General features: G+C 38.3%; 1 long non-coding RNA gene across 1 annotated transcript in view; it reads right to left on the bottom strand.

Annotated features, from left to right (window-relative positions):
• Positions 1-270: 270 nt before the first annotated feature.
• LOC118537397 (uncharacterized) overlaps positions 271-27,720 on the bottom strand; it is a 111,690-nt gene continuing 84,240 nt past the window's right edge. The window contains exons 3-5 of the long non-coding RNA XR_004918122.2: positions 1,444-1,576; positions 588-676; positions 271-403 (exon numbers count right to left, since the gene is read on the bottom strand). This is a non-coding gene — a long non-coding RNA (uncharacterized LOC118537397). The remainder of the gene's footprint in view (positions 404-587; positions 677-1,443; positions 1,577-27,720) is intronic.

The following is a 27,720-nucleotide window of genomic DNA, read 5'->3' as shown; positions in this document are numbered from 1 at the left end:
CAAGATTGTGCCAAGTCTCTAAAATTAGTTGTTTACATAGTTTTGCCTACTCCCTAGACTTGAGTTCTTTGAGGGCGGGCACTGAGAGAACTCTGGTTTTTCCAGATTTGTATCCCTAGAACATATATAGTGTCTGGCTGTTAGCTGGGATACAATAAACAATAAAGGGATGAAAAATAAAGAATAAATTTAAAAATGAGGTCTTATAGTCTACAGAGGAAAAAAGAAAGACAGGTCATCTCAGATTAGTATTCATACCAGTTTAGAAATTCACTTTCTATTTTAACGTCTCTCTCTTCTTTGAAACTTCAAGCTAAAAAAAATAGAATCTTTCTAGGTCATAGGACTGGCAGACTGGCTGTGACTGCCTTGATGTTTTCTGGAAGAGTTGATAGGCATGTACCTGTAAAAACATTGAAGAAAAGGCACAGGAAGGTGATTTTTCCATTAAGCGGAAGAGAAAATATAAATCTGTATAATACGTATTAATGTATATCTGCATATGGAAAAAATAAAAGCACAAAAACAATTCCTACCCAATAGTAGCCTTTGATTCAACATTTAATCTATCAATTAATTTTATTTACCCAGGGGCCATTTAAATGCTCATTCTCCAGGTCTTTGGCTTCTGTATCTTCTCTCTACAGCTACTCAGATTTCGATAATTTCAGTATTTCTTATACATCAGAAGATAGGTGATGATAGGAAAAAAATAGGAAATTTAAAAGTTAGTCAAATAGTTAGCCAATAAGATTTTTTTTTTTTCCCATGGATTTAGTCTGGACAAATATTTGGAGTTTTAAATTGATTAAATAGGATGCTCTTGGTTTCATCATCTCTTTGGTAATAGTTAGGTATAATCTAAACAATAGTTAAGTGCCAATTTTACTTCTACAATTTTTAAAGTTAAGCACTTTTATATTTTACATTGAGTATAGGCCCAGGTTTACTAGAAATACTGCATCTCTTGTTTGTTTGTTGGCATTTAAAAAATACTTCAAGTTCAGTTCCTGCTGGTCTGGTATGATACTTGGTCCCCTGTAGCAATAACTTTGGGGCTCCTCTGTGGTTGTATCAAACTTATCCACCATGACAACATATTAGGGGGTTTGTGGGGGAACCTTCTAATCTTGTATATGATTTTGTAATTCATCACACAGACATCCACTTTCCTGCCCACTTGGGCCCTTCAGTTCCAACTTTTGCTGCTTCTCTGCTTGGGGAACAAGACTCTTGGTCAAGGCTAGAGACCCCTGATTACCCACAGCTATTGCACTCTGGGCCTTGCTGCCACCAGGATACAGCCAGGAAGCTCCCCCAGGCCCTGGCCTGTCCAGGACAATAGACCTCACTTGTCCCCCACCTCCTCTCAATGTGGAGAATCCCTTTTAGGTTTGAAAGAGTTTTTCTCTTTTTAAATTTCTTAAAGATAGCTACCTCTACCTGTAACTCCCATTTTTCCTCCTGGGCTTTAGTTTTAGGAAACAAAAAGCGAAGAATTATTTTTGCAGAAAGCCACTCTTGCTGCTTTCCACCCTGCCACACACAGTCCTCAGTGCAATAAGCAGCGTCTCACCTGTTTGAATTAGGAGAAAGAAAAGGTGAAATTGGAGGAAAAAATGGTTTTATCTCAAAAGAGTATTCAGCTACAATATATAGAAGAGTTGCTAAGTGGAAGAATGAATCTACCTTTTTCTCAGAATCACTAATGACCGATTGCAGACACTCTCCACCACAACCCGTATTTCCCTGAAAAGTGCAACAATTTGGCTCCCATGAAGAAATTAAGGAAACAAGAAACTGAAATTGTATCAATTTCATTACTTACATTTCTTTAAAATACAACCAACGATGTGTGAAATTGTATAATTATTATATGAATATAATTTGTTAATTAATATTTCCACTGATAGTTAATTGGAAAGTTCTTGCTTGGCAAATTTTTATATTACTTTTCACTCCCTTAGGCGACATACATCTCTCACTATTGTGCATGTTTTTGGCCAAAATTATGATGCTTGTCTTGGCAAATAGAGAGTTATAAACCCAATGATCAATTTTTCATTTTGATTGCTTCTCTCTATCAGGAACATTGGGTTTGGAAGGAAGTGATTTTTTTTAAAAGACACAAAACATATCAGGATTTTGATATATAAAAGAAAGATTATAATGAAAGTATCTGTCTTGAGATGAACCCTGAGAAGTGGAAGTGATCTCATCATTTACAGACAAGGAACCTAAGTATGAAGAAGGATAAATAAATTTTTGAGTCACATAATGTTTGATGGGAGAAAAGAAACAAAATCCTTCTTATTTACCAACATCATTAACATTTTAAGGCTTATAAAGTACTTTACTATGCTGTGCATTTTCCATTCAAACTTCATAATTCTCTAAATTATTCCTTATTTTGTCCTCATTCCATATATAAAGAAACTGAAAGTCAGTGACTAAACAAGGAGCTAAAACCCACATAGCTAGAAAGAGCAACATAAGTCTCTGATTTCAAATACTGTGTATTTGCAGTAAACTATCAGGATTTTTCTAGATTATAGATTTTTACCACACCATGTGACTGTCCATTTCAAATACTACTATATAAAATAAGAATTACTGGTTTAGAAAATACCTACTTTGGTGACTTCATCTTTTACCACATCTACCCACACACATCCTTCTTCTGCAGGACAGACAGGTTGGATGGCATGCTCATGCACGACCCACGGTTATGTATAATTACCAGGTGGCACACTTTGACTTTACTGTTCCAATCAAGAAAGTATCCACAGTTCGCCAAACTCTGGCATTAAAGGTACAGTCCTCCGGATTGCAGGTCTGCCCAAGCCTTTTGATGCTAACTGCAAGGACTCAGGGTCTAACTACAAAGTCTGAGGGAAGATTCCACACAAGACCACTCCCACTTCTAACATCAACTGCAAGTTCAGGGGCCTCCCAAAACTACCCTCAGGTTTGGTAATTCACTTACAGAACTCATTGAAACCTTTTATATTCACAGTCATGGCTTACTAGGGAAAGGATGTAAATTAAAACCAGTCAAAGGAAGAAAAACATAGGGAGGATTCAAATGCAAAGCTTCCATTGTCTTCAGGATGCATATGATGCATCACCCTCCTGGCATCAATGTGTGATAATACACGAGAAGTATTGCTAACCTGGAAAGCTCTCCCAATCTTTGATACCCAGAGTCTTTACTGAGACTCATAATATAGACATGATGGTTTGACTGCCCACATAATTGAACTCTATCTTCAACCACCCCCATTTCCCCAGAAGGTGGCCTACTATCACATGAGCTTAGGGGTCTACCATGAGTCACCTCATTAGCATAATCTGTCAGGTGTGGTTGAAGGGGTCCACCATGAATAACAAAGACATTCCTATCACTTGGGAAGTTCCAAAAATGTAGAGGACTTCCTATGAGGCAGGCACAAAGGCCTGACTTCTCTTTGGGCCAGGCCAAAATCTTTACTACACGGAAGATATCAGCATGGAATGAGGTACTGGCATTATTTGAGAGAGAGCTTTGAATGTTCTCTAATTTATTTCAGTAAGTGAATCAGTCACATACCTCAGCACATTAATATTATTAGTAACAAGTTGCTCACATAATGCCACCCCACATATCAGCGTGACTCTGCAATGAAGTGAGACTGCTGCTCCAGTCACTCAGGAACTCAGTACACTCTCTGCACCCATGCTCGCACTGTAATCTCTTCACTGAAAGCACTTTTCAACACTACATGCTACATAAGAAAAACTCTCATTCTTCAGTTTAGTCTGCCCTCCCCTGTGTTGGCCCTAGCTGCTTGATGTGGTAGCTTCTGTTTGACCCAACACCATTCCCTGAATAAAGGGATGGCTGTGAGCTGTTACTAGCTAACATTCACAGAAGCTATCAAGATGTATCATGTCTGGGATGGGAGGGGTGGCTGGTAAAGAAGAGTGGGTCACCAACGGCATTTACTATAGTCTACCTATTGAAACACTTAAATTCACTTGCTTCTCAATTAAGTCTACTCAATCCAGGCACAGCTCAAAATTTTCTGGTCCGTCACAATTTCTGGAAAAACTTATAAGAAGTGTTAAGAGAAAAAACTATGGTTTTCCCTGCACCATTGGTCCTGCGTCTAGGACTGATACTCATCATCTTCCTCATCCTGCTGGTCTAAGCAGCTTGGCTGGTAGGTTGCCAGGAGGGGTCTGAGTTCTGGTTACCTTCTCAGATTATTACTGGGCATGGGCATGTTAATGGATGGATGACTTGAGTGTCAAATTTATTCCTTCCTATCCTCACTCCTACTTCTTCATGATTCTCGGGATCAATTATGCCTGCCAGAGATTCTGTTTTCTTTTCTTACTGGTTTACTGACATGAAGAGCCCAAAGCATTAAGATGGTAGCTACAGCATAAAGTTCAGGGGGACTCTTACTGAGTTCCTTGTGGAAGCATCCCTCCCTTTGGAACCTGGAACTCTAGACCTACAGAGTGTAAAGGTGAAGAGACAAAAAGCCCAAACTTCCTAAGTAGGTAAGGAGAATGGCAAACAAGACCACTCCTACTTCTACTCCTTGTTTTCTAGACCCAAATATTCTATATATTGGGTATGAGGTACCACATGGCGTAAGGTATGTACCTCATCTTGAAGAACACCATCTCATCCTGTCACCTCCAAGCTGTGCCTCTGATAAGACTTCTGGAGACCATTCCAACACTTTATCAGAATGGCACCTTCTGAATGTTATAATATGTGATTAAGGGCAGTGGATCTCATGGTTATATGCCCATTGCCATACTTGCTTTGCCATAAAATGAGTCCCTCAGTTTAAGACAACATTTTGAGAGATCCCATGTCCATTGCTCAAATACTCTGTGAGTCTTTGAACGGTGCTGGCTGTGTGGCACTCTAGGAAGGAAAGAAAACTCATTCCCAGACATGTTAATCAAGGTCATGATGGAATATTGCCCTTTCTAGGATATAAAGGGTCTAATGTAATCAACATGCCACCAGATTTCTGTTTGGTACCATATGGGGAATTCAGCACTAGATTCTGTCACTGGCAGGTTGGGTCCTTATGAGCAACAGTAGCTAGATCAACCTTGGCGAGAAGCAATCTGTGCTCTTGGGCCATCTTTTCCACGTGCTTACTCTATTCATAAGCCTATTCTACAAGCACTGAGATGGCCAAGGAGAGAGGCTGGCTGACATCTACTGGCCAAATTATCTTATGCCTTAGTTATTTCAGGTCTCTTTTTCAGTGGATTTTTTTTTTTTTTATGAACATTAATATGTGGTACAGAGCTCCTAACATGTTTTGCTTTTAACCATAGGTCCAGTCACTTGTACTTGCTTGTTTCTTTGAAGTGCCTGTTCCTGATTGTGGAATCTCCCCTTCCATGGTTCCAACCAGCAAGCTAAATCAGTCACCTCTGTCCATGAGGCTGTAACCTCAGGCAAGTTTTCTTTTCACTCAAAGTAGATGAGCAGACATAAAGCCCAAAGAGCTGTTCTTTGGGAAGATGTCCTCATTGCTGTCTTTGGGGTTATTGTTAAGTAGGGACTACAGCACAACAGCAATCCATGTTCTGCTTGTACCCACAGAGCATGCCATTAATGAGCCAGGTTCATGCTCTTTCCTCTGTGTATGGTTACTTGAGTAAATGACCATAGGCCCCTTTAAGAAGGAAAAGAGAAAACACTTCTGAATACACGCTATAGTTTCAGAGTCCTTCTTCATGAAGATCTTATCTCTCCTTTGGTTACACGTTTTGGTCTTAGAACTGGTATGAATCTGGAAACTGTAAGGGATGGCGACTTTCAGTGAGGACAGCTGATCTCAGGCTTCTGCTCATTCATTTTTTATCTCTTTTTAAGCAGTTCTCTCATTAGTGGCTTATCTTCCTTGCCTCTAAAAACATTCTATAAGCCACCTCAGTAAATTCCTGAAAATCAGCGGCTCCCCACCCCTACACCTCACTCCCATCTCTGGTACTGCCCTTTTGATCTTGCTGCCATTGAAAGTAAATCTGTCCACTTTGCTTCTGAAGCTAAGTGCTGCTCTCTAATCTCTGGTATTCTGGATCCTATCCCCTTTGCTACTAAGGAGGCTGGTTTTGTCACAGCATCTCCTACTATTAGTCCCAGTCTGGAAAAGACAGCCGCTACTGGGTTTTCAATGTGCCAATGCCCCTGCTCACCAGCACGTTCTTTATAACTCTGGTAAAATTTTGTTTGGCATGAGGTTATGGATTTGGTGGCTGAAAAAAAACTGGTTACTTGAGATATCAGACTGAATTTATTCAGCATTTTCTCAGAAAGGGTGAGAGAGAGAGACCTTGTACATCCAGTTATTAGAAATGTTCTCTCTGTAGTTGGACAGAAATAATTTATGAAGCTTAGTTCATGACTTGAGGGGAAAATTTCATAATAATACATAATTTTATTTCCTATTATTCTAAGTTTAGAAAGCATCCTTCTGATTATTCATCCAGTTTCCAGATACCTTGCTAATGAAAGATAGTGCCCAGAATAGCAGTCATATGGTTCTATTTTCTGATCTCCCTGGTGACCTGATAAATCCAGATTTCTAGGCCTGAAAAACATAATGCCAGCAGTAATAGGAAGCTCTTCATTCACTATAAGATAGAACAGAGTTCTCCATTCCCGAAAGTGCTTAGGCAGAAGTAAAGAATCATCTGTCATGGGTGTTGTAGAGTGGATATTTGCATTGGGTGGAAGGAGATGACATCTACAGTAGTGTTTGTCTTACTAGTGGGCCCTGTGATGTTTGACAGTAGTAATTTTTTTTTTTAAAGATTTTATTTATTTATTTGACAGAGAGAGACAGTGAGAGAGGGAACACAGCAGGGGGGAGTGGGAGAGGGAGAAGCAGGCTTCCCGCTGAGCAAGGAGCCCGATGTGGGGCTCGATCCCAGGACCCTGGGATCATGACCTGAGCCGAAGGCAGACGCTTAATGACTGAGCCACCCAGGCGCCCCGACAGTAGTAATTTTAAAACTGCTGTGAGTACAACTAGTTTGTGCAAAATTGTGCGCTATTGCTAAGTGTTTCATCTTCTGTTGCTAAACATCAGATTCCTCTGAAACCTTCCCCCTATGGATTTCTCAAGTTCAACTTTACACCCCAGCAGCTTCCTGAAATGTCGAATGTGCATTTTCTGTGGATTATGCTGAGCATGGGGGACATCCAACCAAGAGGATCTGGAGCCCGGCTGCTCTCCCAGTGTTAAAGAGAGGCTCGCTGCACTGTTTTCTGTTGGGAGGGATCTGCGCTACGAGATAAATGGTAGCTATAAAACTGCATACTTATCTGCTAGGTGGATGAAAGCAGGTGGACAACATAATGCCGTGAGCACATACTGAAGTTATACATCAAGAAATAGAGCAGCTATTGGTGGCTGAGAAGCAATCCAGAAAGGCTAGGACATAGTGATCAGAAAAGATGCACACATGTCAGGTGGCTGGTGGGCATCACTGAGAGCAGGGATGCTAGAGTCAGAGACTCCATCACTGACTCTATGTCTAGCTGGCTCTACCAAGCTGGACAGCATGGATAACAGCTTCAAGGCTACGTCTTCATCTGTTAATGAGGATAAAAAACTTATTGTGTTGCTGTGATGATTAAATTAAATGATACACTTAAGCACTCAAAATAGTGCTGAAGCACTTAACAGTGCAGTAACTATATTATTATGAGCAGTGCCATTATTACTAATAAGCAAATTCAGAAGCATAAGTAATTATGAAGCCTTGCAAATACCAATCACATCTAAAAGTCAGGGGTCTGAATGTATTTTTTGTATAAATGTTAGTAGGTGATTTATTAGCTTTATTGTTATTTACAATCTATACTGTCTGCTTGCAGACTTATCCCACTATCACCTTTACTTTTAAATAGGAAATATGACATATATATTACATATCACATATATATGTATCACATGACACATATCATATATATATATATATTTCATATAGATAGAGATATATATACCACAGATATATATACCACAGAAATATATATTGTTAAGTTTGTAAAAATAGTGACCTTTATCTCCTTGGAATCAGTTTCTTGGTCATATCCATGTTATAGTAGACATAAAAGATGCTATTTGTTCAGCTCCCTGGATCGGCTGGGAGTTTACTAAGTTGGCTGAGGATGCACAGGAAGGTGGGAGCTCTGGCTGTCCCAGGCTCCTGGAGACATTTGCAACCAACCATAACCTAAGATATGGTAGAATCAGGCAAAAAACATAACCTGAGTCAGAATCCTAATCTCATCAGAAGGATAGAATCATAGGAATTTTGACTGCCACTGTGGATTTTTTTTTTTTTTTACAGTACTCTTTTCTGATGACCACATAGCTCTGACTTGAACTCCATTAGTAGCATAGAGTTCCCACCTTTCTAGAGTTATTATGTCATTCTTTAATAATTTAATTTTGCCTTATTTCTTATCATGTTTAAATCTGCAAACCCCAGCTCCTCTCTTTCTCCCCCACCCCACATGTAACTTCCTAGTCCTACTTTCTGTTGTAGAAACTCAGGAAAATTCTCCTCCCCCTTCCACTTATCTAGTGGATTACTTTGTATATTTCTTTGGCTGCCCACCATTTGAACCCTTCCTGTGTTTAGAGAATTCACTGATTTGTGAATCCGAGGGGTGGGGAGGGCGGCTAAGGGAGAAGGAAAGGCAGAAATATTTATTTCCAGTCTCCCTTAGCTCAACTTTTAATCTGGTGCTAGTGACTGAGAAAGGGGGGAGACCACAGACCATGCAGCGAGCTGTGGCCCGGTTGCAGTTGCAGGGCTGTGTTTCTAAGGGTGGCCGAGCGGGAGAGCAGCTGCGGTGGTGTTCAAGGTTCAGAGTTGGGGTGATAGCAGTCAGTACAAGCCATGGGGTCCCTTGTCCACTAGTGGGTGCTCATTGGACTGGTTTTGTGGGATAATTTGGGACGGGATCCTGGCTGCTACTAAGCCGTCCTTGTTCATGTCCAGTGTCCAAGCCTGGTTCTGTAGTCTTACCAGTGATTTTGTCAGCTTACCCAGTACAGTCTCCACAATTTGCTTTCTGCTTAAGTCATTGAAAGTCCCATTTCTGTTGCTGGAAACCTGGCTGATACAACATGACAGCCATTTTTTTTTTTTAAGATTATTTATTTATTTGAGAGAGAGGGAGAGAGAGAGAGGGAGAGAGAGAGAGAGCATGAGAAGGGGAAGGAGCAGAGGTTGAGGGAGAAGCACTCCCTGCGGAGCAGGGAGCCCGACCCAGGGCTCAATCCTGGGACTCCGGGATCATGACCTGAGCCAAAGGCAGACACTTAACCAACTGAGCCACCCAGGCGCCCCTTAACAGCCATTTAAATAATCGGTGATAGCTGCTGCATCTTCCTCAGTTTGCTGTTCGCACTTCTTCAGAGATAAAAACAGTTCATACCTATATCCTCAGCAATATGTATTGTTTGCATTCATGTAAAGTCTGATGACTAAGAAATTTTTAAGAAACCTTATAAATTTGATATATTTTGGAATCATTCACAATCTGGCTATCTCTGCACATGGAAGAAGATGATTGAACTTCTTAAATATAAAATATACAGCATATCCTTTTTTTGGAAGCTTCCTATTCTCCTCAGAGGAGAGCAGCTTTTTCCTGGAATCTATTCTTTCTTGGTCTCCTGAGCTATGGGATAAAATGAGACTGTAACCTGTCATAATAATGGTGAACAATCAGATGAATATGAATGGAAGGAAATTATAAATTAATTGGAATTCAAAAAGAATATTTTTCATGCATTCTTTACATAAACTTTAAATTAAAAATAAGGTGCAATGAACGTACTGAATGTTTTCTATGTGTCCTTCAATAATCTAGGGGCTTTATTAAGATTTCTTATCATTTAAAAATACTTCTAGGTAGATCTAAATCCCACTTTCAAATGAGAAAACAGGCTCAGAGAAGTTGAACAATTTACCTCGAGGTCTGAATATTGATGGGTGGATTGGAATTCCATGTGTTTAAGACTCCAGAGCCCTTCCCTTATACGACATTGCTTCCTAAATGTGATCAATGTTTTAAGTTATTCCTCATATAAAACAGTTAAAATAGATTATCATACTCAATATCACTTATGATAAAATGAGCTAAATGTATGGTTGTAACTCTATGTATGTGTGTGTGTGTGTGTGTGTGTGTGTGACTGTGTGTGACACTAAGTTATTTTTGAACCATTCATATGTAAGACTGTCAGACACATGCATTTACACCACTTGACCTTTAAATTGAAACCTTTAAAACTGCTCTTGAAAATTCAACAAATCAGCAAAATAGAATCAGAACATAAAATCAAAACTTTTTTAAAGCCATAACTTTATATTTAATATACATTTTTACAACCAGGAGTGCCTTTGAAGCAATTTATTAAGATTAAAAGACACATTTTTAAAGGGATAAACTAAGTACTTTAAAATTACATAAAGACAACTTCAGAATGTCAAATAAAGTAAAGCAAACAATTTCAGAGGGAAAAAGTAATTCTCTTTGGCTCTTTTGTATACACTATGACCTTAAATGGACTCAACATCAGAAAACGTGGCTGCAGTGAACAAAATAAGTGACCTTGGGTCATTTCTTAGTCTCTTTGAACCTCAGCATCCTTATCTGTAAAATTAATGGGTTAAGTTGAATGATCTCTTTCAGCCCCAAATGATTTTATGATTCTAAGAATCTCTGTTTATAAGTGGAGAAACAAACCAGTAACTATTAGTTTAAAAAGTCAAAAGTATATGCCTATTGTTAGCATGTTATAAAATTAACTTAAGGGTCTCAGCAAAATTGGTTGCTATTGAATAATTAGGTTAAAAGATATGGCTAATTTTATATACATGTAAATCTGTCATTAGTAACTAGATATATTTATTTATGTAATCTATACATTACATATAAATATGCATGAAACATGAAGGAAAATTTACATCTAACTATCAAATCTGCATGTTAAAAGAGTATCTCAGAGGAGAGAACAAAAATTTTATTTTTAAAGTTAAAAATACCATTTCTGACAGAATAATGTTTGTTGTAGTAATATTAAAAATTACATATAAAGCAAAAATCTTTAATAACTCCATCACTTAGAGATAATCTTTACTAATCCATGCTTATATGTACTTAAATATTTTTTTATTCCTTGCTCACAAAAATGATGAGTTGCTGTGCATACTATTTTCTAATTTGCCTCTTCCATTTTAACAATGCATTTAAATGACTTCCCATATTAATAAATATTATCTAATGGCATCCTCCACCTTGTTTTCAAGATCAGTTGCTAATTCTGCTGCCCTTCTTCCAGGGTCAATCTAAGAGAACTCTGATCCATCAGTCAGATAGAGACCTAGATCAAGAGCAAGGAAAAGTACCATCGTTCCTAGAACTTTCGTTAGCCTCTTTCTTGAGCTTTCCTCACCCTGGGGTCTTTCTAAAACTGGACAAATGTGAAAACTTCCCATGTGGTGGCATATTTTTAAGGACTTTAGACATTATCTAATATGATAGAGTTACATAGTTTGGAAAATTTGATATAAATTTTTAAATTGGAGGCTTACAAAGTCAGTACCGTGGAAACTTACAGAGTAATCATAGGTATTATATCTAAACACAGCTGATGGAGCATATATTCTATACATTTTTAAGTATACTACAGTGGCAACATATGCTTGGTTAATCCCAAAGGTACTTTTATGAAAATACCACATGCAAATTAAAATGATGTTTAAAATAGTATAGCATCCAACCCAAATGATCTTTGTGGGGAAGGAGGAGGGCTATTAAAAATCAATTTTTGTCCACATGAACAGGCTTAATCTCAACTTTGGACCTTTTAAAAAATATTTCTCAGACTATTCCTAGCTATTTTTAGGAATATGGTTATAAATTATTTCTCTAATATTTTTTGAATTCAGAAATATCTGTAAATTGTATAGGAATGTTCATAGACACAATTGACATTTGGACCTGTAGGTTGGAGATGGACTATGTATATCCAGATGCTAAAAATTATAGAGAATGTATAAAATTATTTTTGAAATACTTTTTGTCTTTTACCAAGTTACCTTTTTTTTTACAATTTACATATAGTATTCAATATCTAAAAGTAAATTATTGTTGCTTGAGAAAATCAGACTAAAATGTGTCTGGAAAGAAAGTGTGCATTAAATTTGGAAGAGATTTTGGAATGCCCAGAGCGTGTGCCACTTGATGGAAAACCATTCTTTCGAAGAAACTAACTTACACCTACTACAGCATCGTTCTGGCTTTTGCCTTAGCATCAGCAACGATGCAGCCAGGGCTGCAAACAAGGGAGAGACATGAAAGAGATGTTGACAATAGGGAAATGTTTTCCCTCATAATGGAAACTTTTCTTTCAGAAGCCATGCCTACATATGTGTCAATATCTCAAACATTTTCACTCTTATATTTTGGCTTTAGGCTACCATTCCTTCCAGGAGAAACAACCTCTTAATTTATCCAAGTATTGTTTCCAGAAATGTTCCTTTCTTTCACAAATATTTATAGGGCTCTGCCATGTATAGTGTTATTTTAAAGTAATGCTCGGGGGCGTCTGGGTGGCTCAGTCGGTTAAGCGGCTGCCTTCGGCTCGGGTCATGATCCTGGGGTCCTGGGATCGAGCCCCACGTCCAGCTCCCTGCTCAGCGGAGAGCCTGCTTCTCCCTCTCCCTCTGCCTGCCACTCTGCCTACTTGTGCTCTCTATCTCTCTGTCAAATAAATAAATAAAATCTTTTAAAAAAATAAAGTAATGCTCATCATATGGTACTTATTGCACTTATTTTTAATGTTCATCTCTTAAATTTCAGCAATTGTTTGGGTGGCTAGGGAGATTTAAAAATAAAAGTCTTCATTTTTAAAGATGTGGCATGTGAGTAAAGATGAATTTTAATTGATTTGCCAAAGGTCAGAAAGCAAGTCAAAGGTAGTCTTTGACCCGAGCTCCAATTTGCTGAAATCAGCTCAGTGTTCTTAATCACATATATGTATTGATCAATTGATATTTTTGTTCCTCGATTACCTGTCTGAGAATTAAAGTGACTCATAGACCCTAATTTTATTTGCAAATTGTTAATTAATTAATCATTTAGTACATATGATTTCTAAAAATCTAATATTATTTGGTATAACCCACTTCTGGCTTGAAATCAAACAGCAGAGAAATAACATAGGTGGCATGCAAACACTTTTTTCTTTTCAGTAGGAAGCCTACTTTCTAAGTCAGGTAGATGAAATAAGTTGCTTTCATGTATTTTTATTTATAAGCATGGATACTCCATGATCTAGCAACTAAAATTTAAATATTGGCCAATTTGTGCAAGACTCTAGCATTATAGCAGTGTAGTGTTAGATGTTCAATATTTTTAATGTCATATTTACAGGGCCTCTGGTAAGTCCCATAGCAGCCCTTCCCAGTCCCCACCTCCCTCCAGACAAATTTCTTTCATCTTGCTCAGTTTGCTTTTAAATTCCTCTTACTTAGGGATAAAGATTTGTCTTCTACAATTAGTAATGACTTACTTAATAGGAAATAACCCAGGTAGAGTTGGCACGTTATGTGCTATAGAGAAATGATTAGAGGTGTTTCTCCAAAATGTAGGGCTTCATACATTGTTAGAAGGAAACCAGATTAAACAAATATGTGGAAGCAGGAAGGAAAAAGGAGACTTGGGGTTACTGAAAACAATTCCCATTTTCTGAGAACCCTGCTTCTGATGCTAAGATTGAGGAATGTGAGTAAGCACAGTGACTCCACCATCCATTCAGGTGAAGATGGTAAGAAAGTTAAAGCTGGGGTGCCTGGGTGGCTCAGTTGCTTGAACTTCTGACTCTTGATTTCCGCTCAGGTCATGATCTCAGGGTCATGGGATAGAACCCCACATCGGGCTCCGCACTGAGCATGGAATCTGCTTGAGATTCTCTCCCTCTCCCTCTGCCCCTCCCTCCACTCTCTCTCCCTCAAAATAAATAAATAAAATCTTGAGAGAAAGAAGAAAGAAAGAAGAAAGAAAGAAAGAAAGAAAGAAAGAAAGAAAGAAAGAAAGAAAGAAAGAAAGAAAGAAAGAAAGAAAGAAAGAAAGAAGAAAGAAAGAAAGAAAAGAAAGCTGATCGGTGCAAAGCCAATTTCCTGGCAGGGCTCTGCTATAGGTACTAGATGAGGAACAATGGGTGTATATTCAGGTCTCTAGTCTCATGGAGCTTTAGAACTAGAAGGGGGTGATGTTGAGTACTTCTTGAAAGAATGATTTCACTAGTTTCTAATGGGATGGTTTGGCATATGATTTCACTCATATGTGGAATCAGAAAAATGAACATAGGGGAGAAAAAAAAGATACAAACCAAGAAACAGACTCTTCTTTTTTTTTAAAGATTTTATTTATTTATTTGACAGAGAGAGACACAACGAGAGAGGGAACACAAGCAGGAGGAGTGGGAGAGGGAGAAGCAGGCTCCCCACGGAGCAGGGAGCCCCATGCGGGGCTCGATCCCAGGACCCTGGGACCATGACCAGCGCCAAAGGCAGATGCTTAACGACTGAGCCACCCAGGCGCTCCCAAGAAACAGACTCTTAATAATAGAGAACAAACTGAGGGTTGCTGGAGGGGAAGTGGGTGGGGGATGGGTTAAATGGGTGATGGGGATTAAGGAGGGCACTTGTGATGAGCACTAAGTGTTGCGCATAAGTGATGAATCACTAAATTCTACACCTGAATCTAATGGAATGGTTTGGTAAGAAGAATTAGGAAGCGTTATTTTCATGTTGACCTTCCTACGATGGCCCCCATGATGACTCTGGTCCCATATTTTCTGCTGTGCAATCTTTTATTCAATGTTATGAAGGCTAGCCCCAGCAATGTGATTGTCCTCTTTCTCACATGAACTATTTCTGCTCCTTTATGTCCAGAGAGCCTGATGCTTTCAATCATGTCAATATTGCTACCTCTCTTCACCATCTATTTACTTATTTATTTATTTATTTATTTAATATTTATTGGTATGCCACAGAAATTTCACTTTTATATTATGCCCTTCCAGGTCATTAATTAAAAGGTAACAAAAGTGCATCTATTTCTGAAATTTATGAGCACTTTTATTGTATCTTTTTTCTAAATCACCCAGCTCTCACCTTGTTCTGTTTCCTGCTTTTGTTCTTCTCTTTCTGAGAGGATATAAGAATTCAATTCAATAATAAAGGTAGCTAGTGTGGTAGGATTTGGTAGAAAAGAAATATAAAAATTCAGATGAGGGAATAATCTAGTCATGTCATTTTGTAGTTCACTGTGTTATTTCTCCTCCAAGCCCTCGTAAATACGCTATTTATGTTTACAGTATCCTTTCTCAGGTCTCCTTCACTTGGTTAACACCTATGCCTTCCTGCTCTACCCCACCCTCTCCTTGACTAGCCTGGGGCTGTCTTATACACTTCCTTAAATGGTTCTGGGTACCCTGGGCTTTGTGCTGTTTTTGCTGCCATCATACTGTTGATATTGCCACAACACTGGGAATTATTCAAGGGCAGTAATACATGTTTGCATGCCCTATTGTTAAATCTTACAATCTGGAAAGGAAATGTAATAAATATTTGCAGGTAAGAAGAAACATAGCAAGGAAGGAAGGAAAGAAGGCAGGAAGGAAGGATGGAAGGGAAAGAAAATACAGTTTGTAAGTGATTAAGGAACATTAAATAATGCCATTTTTCCTTCAGATTTTAACTCCACAGTGCTGTAACTGTTTTTATTGATTTATCAAAACACAGCTGGGGGCTGTCGGATGGAGCAGTTGTCTACTCTAAGCACAGCCTCAGAAGTGGAACATTTTTATTTTGGTTTTTAAAAGTAATATGGTGACATGATAGTTGGTAACATAATGACGGAAAGGGACGAGATGAATCAGTGTGAAATCCACACCCTGCAAGAGGGAGAGAAAGACACCCCCACCAGCCTGCTCCCTTGCTGGAGTATCTGGTAGGCAAGTATGCGTTTAATAGTCAGCTTGATGATGACGGTGATGAGGAAAGTAGCAATGGTGGTCGCTCCCACAATCCTTCCTTTCCGTATCACAATACACACGTGCCCTTGGGTCTAAGGGTAGTTCAGATTTACTCTCCTTTACTTTTATACTACCTCATTTAATGCAGCTAATTACAGATGAAACTCACTATCCTAAGGAACTTCAGAAATTTAGAAGCAGTGCTTACATCCTTTTTTTTTTTTTTTTTTTTTTTGCCTTGTGGGATGGTGCATAAACGCCCTATTTAGGAGAAAATGCCTATCATTTGTGATTTATCAAGCTAATGTTAACTCTTCACTAGATGATGTATTTCCATAGATTGCAAGACAGGGGTCGACACTATCCGCTTTGCACCCGCGACTCAGTTGTTGGTGCTAGGTATCTAAAGATGCCGAGGATTTCTTTTAAACACCTAGTCCGAGAAGAGTCCCCAGCTGGATTGATTCTTCACTCTCCTGAGCACACTCTCAAGAAACGCTGCTGAAGGCATTTCCTGTTTCCTTTGCACTTCTTTCAGATTTCTGTGACATACTTAATCTGGGTCTTGTGCCCTGTCAACTTTTAATAGTTATAATTGCCCAACTATCTGCTCTTGTGTGATCATAAAATCCTTTTAACATTTCACTTTTCCCCTCAAGAAAATGTATCCCGGTTTCCGGGACGTGACCTTCAGCTTCTTTCGTAAATACGCAGGCAGAGAATTCATTCAGGCTCTCAGCAACGGCAGCCTCATCTGTCACTGACTTCCCACTCATCCCCTTAATGGCCCTATGGATGCCTTGCTGGGTTGTGTGCTTTTAATGTCATAAAAGAGGTTTGTCCTCTGATTTGGTAATTTCTTTGCCTCTTTTTCTCCCCTGGGTCCTTTTAGAGTTACCTTCCAAAGTATAGAGGATTTGATTTTCTATTCCTTTAAAGATTTTGGATCTTGAAAAAGGGAGGGGGAGCCTTTTCTTTGCTGCATCATTCTAGAGACATTACTTTTCCACTTTGATCTTGTAAAATGCTAAACAAATTTACCACTTATTAGTGGGACTGGCATTCTGGGTGATGCTGTGTTTTTCAAAACCACTTCCTTGCAATTTACCCTGACCTTAATTCAGTGGCTTGTCTCTTTTTGAATTAATGATTATATGCTGTATTTTATTTTCTGTCTTCCTAAATTTCTGTGTTGTCTCTAAACACCTCTAGCTTCTATTTGGGATTAAATCATACACTTAATGAGATTTAATCACTGCTTTCCATATTCTCTCTTTTCTTTGAGTCCCAAGTATTATTTAATCCTAAATGTAGCCCTCTTTTCTCCCTTTTCGGATTGACGTACACATTAAATGAGAAAGCAGCTTTGCACCAGATCCAGCCCTACTTCCTCCACTTGATGTAATCCTGTCCTATGCGTAGGTAATTAAAATCTTCCACTATTACTACCCTGCCCTTTTCTTGCAGTATGTGTGTGTGGTATTTCATAGTTCGTTTCTGCAGAGACAGCGTATAATGTTTCTGTTATCACATTTTAAACCAAATTCTAATACGTAACTCCCGTCCTTCATCATGGCTTGTTTCAGAAAACTATCATTCAGGAATTATCAAATTTCCCAATAAACAAAGCCACGTATTTTTTAATTTCTGTTGATTCTCACAAATATGAGTGCCTAAATATAGAGTAGTCATTAAAAGGCTTATAAAAGCCCCAGGATTAATGTACTAACCTTAACAAGGTTTTGTTAAACAATAATTGAGCACTTTAGGTAAGCCATTACACATGGTGACTAAGAAATTATTAGGACATATGCACACGTCGCATGTGTGCTGATGACCTTATAAAATGGCCGCATATTTTAAAAAGAAACAGAGCCCTGCGTATAAAGGAAATTTTGAAAACCTAGGAGCAGTCTTTGGATTGTTTGCTGCCACTGCTTCTAGGCAACAGGCAAGAGATGTTTACAATCTGGGCTCTCCCCTGCCCCCATCTCTAGAAGCTTTTCATCTGCTGCCGCTGCCGCTGTTGATAGAAGTAGGAGACCCGGAGCCTGATAATGCCCCTCCTCCACCTCGCTTCCATCTCCTGGAGCCCAGCTGTTAAGGCCTATCTAGCTAATCACCCCTTTACCACCAGGCTCGTTTATGGAAGTTAATGTCATGTTCAGAGAGGACAGTGCTGCAGGGAGAGGAGAGGATTTGATTTCTCATTTTACCTGTGAGAAAAACAGCATCAGGAAGAAGGTGCCTCTTTTGTCCTTGATGCTTGACTCCATTGTCACTCACCTGCAGCTGCTTCAGGGGAGCCCAGGGAAGTGGGGTCCCAGTCCTCCAGCTGAAGGTAGAACTTGGAATCGGGACCCTTGACCTGAGTTTCACAGAACAGCTTTTCTTAAAGGGTATGCTCACGTTTTCCAAAATGATAATCAAACAGAAAGGAATGTGATTTTCATTTACTTTTTAAAAACATGTGACCTACATCTATTTAAGAAATAGAGGTGGGGGGGGGATTCTAACAACCAAGAGAATATCAAATTCTAAAGGTAACTTATTTCTGGCCTCAGAAACCAAACTCTAATTCTTTTTATTTATCTCATGGAAGGCAAGAGGAAGACATTTGGGAAAGGAAGGAAAGACATGAATGAGGAATTGAGGGAAAGAAAAATTGAGGACCGGGGCTGTTAGGCCAAGGTTGCTTTTCTAGTTGCCAGGAAACCTCCTTCACCTTGTTTTGATATCACCCAGAGCTGGTTCAGGCTGACCAGCTGAATTTTGAACATGTCAGCTCGACAGAGGCCGAATGACAATCTTTTAGCAATGTTGTAAGAGACGGCCTCCTTTTCTCCACCTGAGGGGAGGATAGACTAAATCATGTCTAGTATCTTTTCGTTCCAACTTTCACTGATTAACTATGCGCTCAGTATGTAGTGCCCAGTCAAATGGGGAGGTCGTCTAGTCTACTTGCTATGAATGCAGACTGCGGGGTCGGATGTCTGTGTTCCAACCCTGACACTGTTGCTTCTCCATGAGGTGAGTAATTGCTCTTTTGTGCTTCAGTTTCTTCATCAGTAGGGTGGAAACAGTACCTCTTAGGGCTATTATAATGGTTTAATGAGATGATACACACAAGTCGCTTAGAATATGGTAAGCACTCAAGAAACACTGGCTGTTATAATTAATATTCTTTTCGATGAATTAAAGGAAAGAATCGGTAATTAAAATGCATCTTCATACTATTTGCTATTGTAACATTACCAAATTTGGTTAGTATTAAGTATCACTGGGCCTGACATTTTCCACATTCTATCAAAATTAGAAGAGAATCCAACCAAAAGTTTGTATTTTAAAAAAATGAGCTTAAATGTAGACATCTCTGTTCCTTAGTGAGGTCAGGTTAGTACCTTTGCCATTCATATGCCTATAAATTCTTGTTTCCTTCAAACTCTGAAGAATATTAATAACACTTTATAGTGCATGATGCTTTCATGCATCCTCAACCCTGATCTTAAAATGGTATGGTGATTATTCCCATTTTACAGAGTGGGAATTAGGCTCACAGAAGTTCAGTGATTCTTCTGATTTTCATAGCTGTCAAGTGATAAAAGTTGAAGGCTCCTAAGTCTTCTGATTTTAAATCCTGCACTTCTCTCACTAGGTACTTGTGTTTCTTCCGTGGGAGATGTGGCATTGAGTGGGGGGTAGATTGAAAAGATGGAAAGAATGAATGAGGAGGCAAGAGAGAAAGAAGGAAATACATACATATGCAGAATATATATTATTTGTATTTGTACCCTGCGTAGTCAGAAACACATTGGTGAGAGGAAACCACCACAGACCCTAACATCTGAAATATTCAGGATCAGGGCCTTAGTTCTATTTAAAGACACATGGGGAAGGGCACCTGGGTGGCTCAGTTGGTTAAGCATCTGACTCTTGATTTCGACTCAGGACATGATCTCAGGACTGAGTGTGGAGCCTGCCTGGGATAGTCTCTTTCTCTCTCTCATTCTCTCATTCTCTCTCTCCCTCTTTCTCCCCATCTCTCTTCTTCTGCATGCATGCTCTCTCTCTCTCATAAAATAAAATAAAATAAAATATATTGAAATAAAAGACACATCAGGGAAAAGCATGACCCCCAACTCCTGGCCTTCACCCACCAGCCCAGGTACAAACAGAAGTCTCTTTTTCAAAGACTCCTTGTCTTTTCTGTCTCGATTTCCCTTGTATTTCAAACATTTACTCATATAATTCCAAGCAAAGCTTTATCAGGAGAACAAATTGAGAGTTTGGCTGGAAGTTTTGAACTACGATGCTCTAAATATAACATGTTTGGTTAAGGCTGTTGGTCATAGAGATTATGGGACAGCTGTACTTCAGAGCCAGTGCAAGATACCATTTCACTTTAATGTAAAAGTGTTGACTTTAACCTATAGGCTTTATTTGACTTGGTCCCTTGTTACCTTAGAGATCAGCTATCTTCCTTTACACCTTCATAGCAACTGGGAGCTACTAAGAAGCATTTGGTCAGAATGCTTTTAACTGCCAAAGGCAGGGGGGTGTGTATGTGTGAGAGAGAGAGAGAAATAGAGACAGAGACAGAGACTTCCTATTCGCTTTCCCAAGCCGTCCTCTTTAATACGTTTATAAGTTTTTCTCTACACAGGATTTGAACTCACAATCTTTCTTAAGTGGGCGCTTCAAATGGCCTGAAAGAATACCAGAAGCCACAATGTAGGTTGGCAGTTACCTATCTTATGTACTCTGGACCATTAACTGGGTCAGCAACTGAACTCTAGGGTAGAGATTTCAGGAGGAGAGATAGGTTAATGCTTGGCCCACCTCTCTGCTTGAAGACTTCCGAAGAAAGGGAATTTTAGATTATCATAAAACATACCTAACCTCACCAGAAAGGGAAGCTGCAGTGAATCTGGGTTAAATACTGTCCTGTCTTGAAATTGAGAGGGATTTCTGTCCTCTGTTTCTAGGAGTATTATTAGATTTTTCTTTTTTAAACATATTAATAAATATGATACTGACAGAGAATGAAGAAACATGTCCTCATTAAGATGGAAGTCATGAGAGAAAGGGAGAGCTGGAATCACCTGGGAATTAAGGAAAAGCAATATTTGGGAGGGACACCAAAGGACTTAGCAGGAAAGAATGAAGTGTGAAGCTCTAAAACCAGTGAGATTACAGGAACTGAGTAGGATTGCAGGATGATGTAGGACTACAGAGATCATAGAAATAGAATTGGAAGGCATCATGAGGGATTTAGGGTAATTTGTAAAAAATTTGGTAGTTTTGTGACTTGATGTGCATTGCACTATATAATTCTAAAATTTACTGATATTATTTTATATTAATTTAGCAACTTCCTTATATGTTGTTCTATTAGAACTTGCAGTTGCCCATGCTGAACTGTCCAAGGACATTATTTCCCAAGTTGGGAGATTGAGTCAATTGCAATTCTGCTTAAAAATACCTTGCACTTATGTGGACAGGCATGGTTCTGCTATAAGGGTTATAGTATACTTTACATTTCCATCCCTAGAAGCCAGGTCACATAACATCCTCCAGAGTGGTTGCACACCAAAGGTTTAATCTCTGATGAGACTGTACCAAAGAAGGTGGAGAGTCTTATGCTGAAAACAGTGAGATTAAGTGAAAATCTACATTCTGAATGAGACTCCTTCCCTACTTGAATCTGAGAACAGGGGTAGCCAGACCACATCCCCCAGACAAGAAAGTAAAGCATTCCTTTTGATAGAAGATATTCTAGAAGTATTGAGCATAATGGTCCAGGCACCTTACATTGCAGAGAACCAGTAAATAAGCCCAGGCTGTGAAGGAAGAGCATCCAAGCAACTTCTTAGCACCCCAACTGAAATATCAACAGAAAGCCCAGCACTCCAGAAACATGAAGGCAAAAAAAAAATCTCATAAGGTGGAAGACAGAGCACAAATAAACCAATGACAAAAAAGGTTTGAAGAATCATGAAACAGTTCAGAGTAGAATTTTTTTTAAATTTTGTAATTGATGTGTTCAAATAAATAGTGAAGATGCTGTGACCTTGAAATAAGAAGAGGAGGCTATTTTAAATGGGAGAAGAACATAAGAGTACTCTTGGAAATAACCACAGGAACCAAACATCTAAAGTATTAAATTATGAAGTTTAGCAAATCTCTCCCAAAATGGGAAAAGATACAGAATAAAATTAGTTCACTGTAGGAGATGAACATTCAAAAAATAGGGGTTGAAAAGGAGACAGAAGGGAAAAAAAATAAGGATAGAAAATTATCAAATACATTATTTTAAAATATTTTCCAGAACTTAAGGAGATAATTTTCAGATTGAAAGGGACTGTTAAGAAGATCTTGGCACATAACTGGCCCAAAAAGATGATTCTAAAACTTTATGAGAGGGGCACCTGAGTGGCTCAGTCGGTGAAGCTTTGAACTCTTGACTTTGGCTCAGGTCCTGCTCTCAGGGTGGTGAGATAGAGCCCCGTATCTGGCTCCATGCTGGGCGTGAAGTCTGCCTGGGATTCTCTCTCTCTCTCCTTCCACCTCTCCCACACTCATGTGCTCTCTCTCTTTCTCTCAAATAACTAAATAAATAATAGAAGTAGAACTTTATGAGAAAAAAAAAACAGATTTCATAAAAGGATTGGGAATCATAGTATCAGACTTCTTAAAACTAACTCTGGAAGCTAGGGGAAAAAAGTAGAAATGCCTTCAAAACCCTGAGGGAAATCATTTTATTTCGTTTTGTTTTGTTTTATTTATTTTTAAATTTTTATTTATTTAAGAGAGAGAGAGAAGGCACGAGCAGGGGGAGGCCGGGGGGGAGAGAGAATCTCAAGCAGACTCCCCGCTGAGTGAGGAGTCCAATGTGGGTCTCCATCCCAGGACCCTGAGATCATGACCTGGGCTGAAGTCAGATGCTTAACCGACTAAGCCATGCAGGCATCCCAGGGAAATCATTTTAAAAGGGAATATATAGAATTCTCATATTCAGTTGAATTCTCAATCGAATGTAAGTGTAATAATACAGACAGCATCAGATAAGCAAAATCTCAAGAAATTTGCCTCCCATTTGCTCTTAGGAAGTTACAAGATTCTGTGTTTACCAACAGAAGGGTATAAATGAAGTAGGAGGCAGATCTGGGGTGTGAGAAAATGGAATCTTTAACAAGGGAGCAGTATGCAGAGAAAGAAAAGTAAGTAAGAAAGAAGACAAGGGGGGAAAGTAGAAATAAAAGAATGTACATGGGATCATTATGATATACAGCTGAACTATGATGCTATTTACATAGCTTTAATGTTAAAACTGAAGATTACTTCAAACAAAAATTGTTATATGGCTATTAGGAAGTTGATATAAGGAGAGATGTGTGTGCACACACAAGTGCACGTGGAGAGAAGAGTTGTAGGCGATATAAAGGAGATAGATTTTCATCTTCCAAAGTAAAAAGTCAATAGTTAATATTTAAAACTGCAAAATCAAGAAAATTTTCAATGTATATTTAGGCATGTGGAAAAAATTACTAAAAAAATAGTTAAAATGATTAAAAGCATTTGTCTTAAACAGTTGAAAGATTGCTCTTTTTTTTTTTTTGTTCTTGATGTAATTGTTATAAACCGTGTGCAAATATTTATAAATTTCATGGGGAAAATTCAAAGCAGGAAATTTCCATACTACTAGAATGAGTAGTGAGAAACCTGATTGCTACATTTTGCTTGAACAGAAAATTTAAAAATTAATAGTACCAGATTGCTAATCAAAGTGTCTGAGGCATTTGCGAAGAAAAAGAAATTTCTAAATTGTCCCAGTAACGTTGAAAATGCTTTTTCTATGAATAATTTGCTGATACACTTAATATTGTGGTAGCCAAGTCTTAATCCACATGGACTCCACCTTTGCAGGAAACAAAGAAATTACACATAAATTTATGAAAATTTCTCATAGAGAAAAGATATGTTACAAAAGAAGCAGAAGTATCAAATTACGGATGTGTTCTGATGGAACAAATATCATGTGTAGAAGTCTGATAATTTTATTTGGTGTATACCTGGAAAGGTTTTTATATTCTCTTCCTGAAACATAGTTAGTCAAGTCTTCTGCTTTTTGACATCCACACAGTACCTGATATATGGTGAGCATTCAATAACTTTCTTTTAAATGAATGATTAAATAAGTAAATGAATAAAATTTTGGAAGGGATTTGGAGAAGTTAAAGCAAACAGGAGAGAAAAGGGCCTGTTCTATTTAAAAAGACTTATGTCATAGATTCTATAATCCTCATTCCTGTCTCTTAAAAGTCTCACTATCATAAAATGTCTTTTTATATCTAAATTAGACCTCTAGTTTCAGAGTTTAAGATCATTTCCTCTTTTCTACCCACTCATTTTTGGATATGGAAACTCTTCTAGCAGAATGGATCATGGGCAAGCTTGAAACCTGGGCAAGCTAGGAACGTGCTATGCCTGGAAAAATTTAACTCAGACATGTGCTGAGGTTTTTACAAACTTCTTGAACCTGGTGAGGAGTCAAGCACATAGCCAGAGTTTGAATAACACCTAGAAATAGCCAGAGGTTACAAAACCTTTAAGAATGACAAATCAAGTCTGTTTGAAGGATGTGACAGAATCCTCACTCAGATTAGGTAATATGCAAGTAGAAAGGCTGTTTCATGGACTTGAGTTAGGGGGCTTGGCTTGTCTCTCTGAGTGTGGCAGTGTTTTATCTGGCTTGTATAGCTGTCTGCTTGTAGTAAATTACATCTTTTACCGGCATTAAGAGAACTTCTATCCTTTGCATGTATGAGTTGGTATCTCCTGTTAATCACAGAGTCATCACCTTTTTGACAACCATGCAATCCTACAAGTAAGGCTCTTTCATATATGTGAAGATCACTCTACCTTTCAACTTTCTCTTCTCTGGGTGGAATGCCTTTTTAAAATGAGTTATTTTAAAGCCATCTAATTATCATTGCTTCCACATACCTGTCACTAACTTGTTCAAGCTTGTAGAAAATTCTTGATATCTTTTTTTCTTAACATTTTTAACCACAGTATCCTCTTCTTTCTCACTGTAATCCAGTAGAAAATGCATGATCTTGATATTAAAGTCCCATGTTCAGATTCAAGTTTCAGCCTGTATTCTGGGTTCTTTGGAACTTATTTCACCTCTGAGCCTAGTTTTTAAATGAAAATTATAGTAAATTGAGAAAAATCTACAATGCAGTTGTGAGGATTATAATGTGAAATGTGTTGAGCAATATACCTGATACATAATAAAATGAAAGTTAACTTCTCTTTTATATTTGTCAGTATATGATAGTTCTTAATATCTCACACTCATGCAAAGCATTTATTCTTTTTTTTTTTTAAAGATTTTATTTATTTATTTGACAGAGACAGAGACAGCGAGAGCGGGAACACAAGCAGGGGGAGTGGGAGAGGGAGAAGCAGGCTTCCTGCTGGGCAGGGAGCCTGATGCGGGGCTCGATCCCAGGACCCTGGGATCATGATCTGAGCCGAAGGCAGCCGCTTAACGACTGAGCCACCCAGGCGCCCCCAAAGCATTTATTCTTAAATCTTTGTCACAAGATTTAATTTTCAATGATTAAAACGAGACATGATAATTTACCACAGAGGTTGAAAAATGGTCTTATTGAAAAATATTGAAGTCTATAATTCTCTATCCATTTGTGATGGTTTTGTAAATGACAATTTAGCTAAGTTGAAATATATTTCCCAGAATTCTCTTCCCTGTATGGTTTCAAGTTAGGATTGGCTACAAGAAAATTTATGCAAGATTTGAAAGATGGAAGTGAAACATCAGCTAGTATGCTTGGAAGGTCAGCACAAAACCCCAGATGGCTGCAATTTACATACATTGTCTTTGATTTACAGATTTACTTTGTTGATTTCCAGCAGCAGGGTCTGCAGGTCCTTTGACTTTTGCTGGATGTTTTCCTTCAGCTTCTCTGAGACCCAGGCCAGGAACATACACAACTTTGAAGTCAAGTGTGCAAACTTTATATACAGGTTACCACGTGGCAAAATTTTCAAGTTAGGTAGCCCCTTTGCAACCCTGTTATGGTAATATAGATATATTGGCCAGAATATAGATAAGCATAGATCATTGTTGGTTTAGATGCAATGAGAGATAGCTGTGGGCAGTTTCCAGTTTGTCTTATTTGTTCTTCTTTATTCTTTCAGATTCCAATTTGCCTTTGCTTTCCACCCACTTCATGCCCAGCTTTTTATCTTATATGTATGCCCTGCTTACATCCTATGCTTCAGCCAGTCCTACCAGACACAGAGACAATACTTTTTCATAGATGTTATTACCAGTTCTCACAGTTCAATAAGTTCTAAAATATATCCCTCATTCCTTATCAGTCACAGTAGCTCTTCTTGCTGGATTGAATCCTAACTTTATGCTTTAGATAAGTGGCCCACTTTTCTCCAAAGTAGTCTTTTTTTTTGTATTTGTATAGATAAATTTTCTATATCTGAGACCCTGAAACTGATATTGTTTAATAATTTCAGAGCCAATTTTATGTGAGGCACCAAAGCATTGTTTGTGTCCATCTCCCATTTACATCTATTATTCTTTTTCCCCTGTTAGATACTGCAGATTTATTAAATTCTCATTATGTACCATGGACTATGCTAAGTAGCTTGCATTATTTCATTTCATTTAATTCACAGAAATTCCATGAGGTAGGTTACTATTACTACCCCCTGTAGGGATAGAAATGAGAAAAAAAACTTTCAGAGATGCTGAATTTGCTATTATCTCTGTTACTGGAGCATCGTTGGTGGCTCATTTGAAAAACTACCAACACATCAGTTTAGAGAAAATCAGAAATGTTATTTACAAAGTAAGAAGACATACCAAATTGCAGAGAGAGCAAATATTATCAATCCATCTGGGAAGAAGTGATATCTTAAAAATATTGAATCTTTCAGTCTATAAATCTTTTACATTTCTCCATTCATTTCCATCTTCTTCACTTTCTCTTGGCAAATTTTTGTGCTTTTCAGTACAGAGGATTTATACATCTTTTGTTAAATGTATTCTAATTACTTTCCTTTTATCATTTAAAGTATCTTCTAAGCCCAAATAATTAGATAATTTGGATTAAGACACAAAACCCATGGTGACGGAGTTGGACCAGGAAAGACTTGCTTATTAATTGCAACATTTTCAAGTTGAGTAGACCCTTTGCAACTGTCTTATGGTAATATAAACATGTTGACCAAAATATAGATGTGTAGATCACTGTACCTTGAATAAGTCCACAAAAATACATTGTTAGATGATACCCCAAATGTTGAATGCCTTCAATTATTTCTTTGTGAGTTGCTGGATGTTGGTGCAGGATGGCAGAGCAAAAATTATCAAATACTAAAGGGGAAGATGAGAAAATTGGTTCCATAGGCCATTTGACAAAGATCATCAAGATTCCAATCCAATGAATGGCGTAAATGGGGCTCTCAGATCAAGGCTGGTTTCAGTTTCAAGAGCTATAGGAATATAGAGTTCTTCATCCCCTCAAAATATGGGAGCATTTATGAGGGGTGACCTAGGGCTTATTAGAGCTTCCATCCAAGT

This window comes from Halichoerus grypus, chromosome 3, assembly GCF_964656455.1.
Source record: "Halichoerus grypus chromosome 3, mHalGry1.hap1.1, whole genome shotgun sequence".
NCBI classification, from domain to species: Eukaryota; Metazoa; Chordata; class Mammalia; order Carnivora; family Phocidae; genus Halichoerus; species Halichoerus grypus.
The sequence above is the reverse complement of the archived record's forward strand: the minus strand, read 5'-3'. Positions and strand labels throughout refer to the sequence as shown.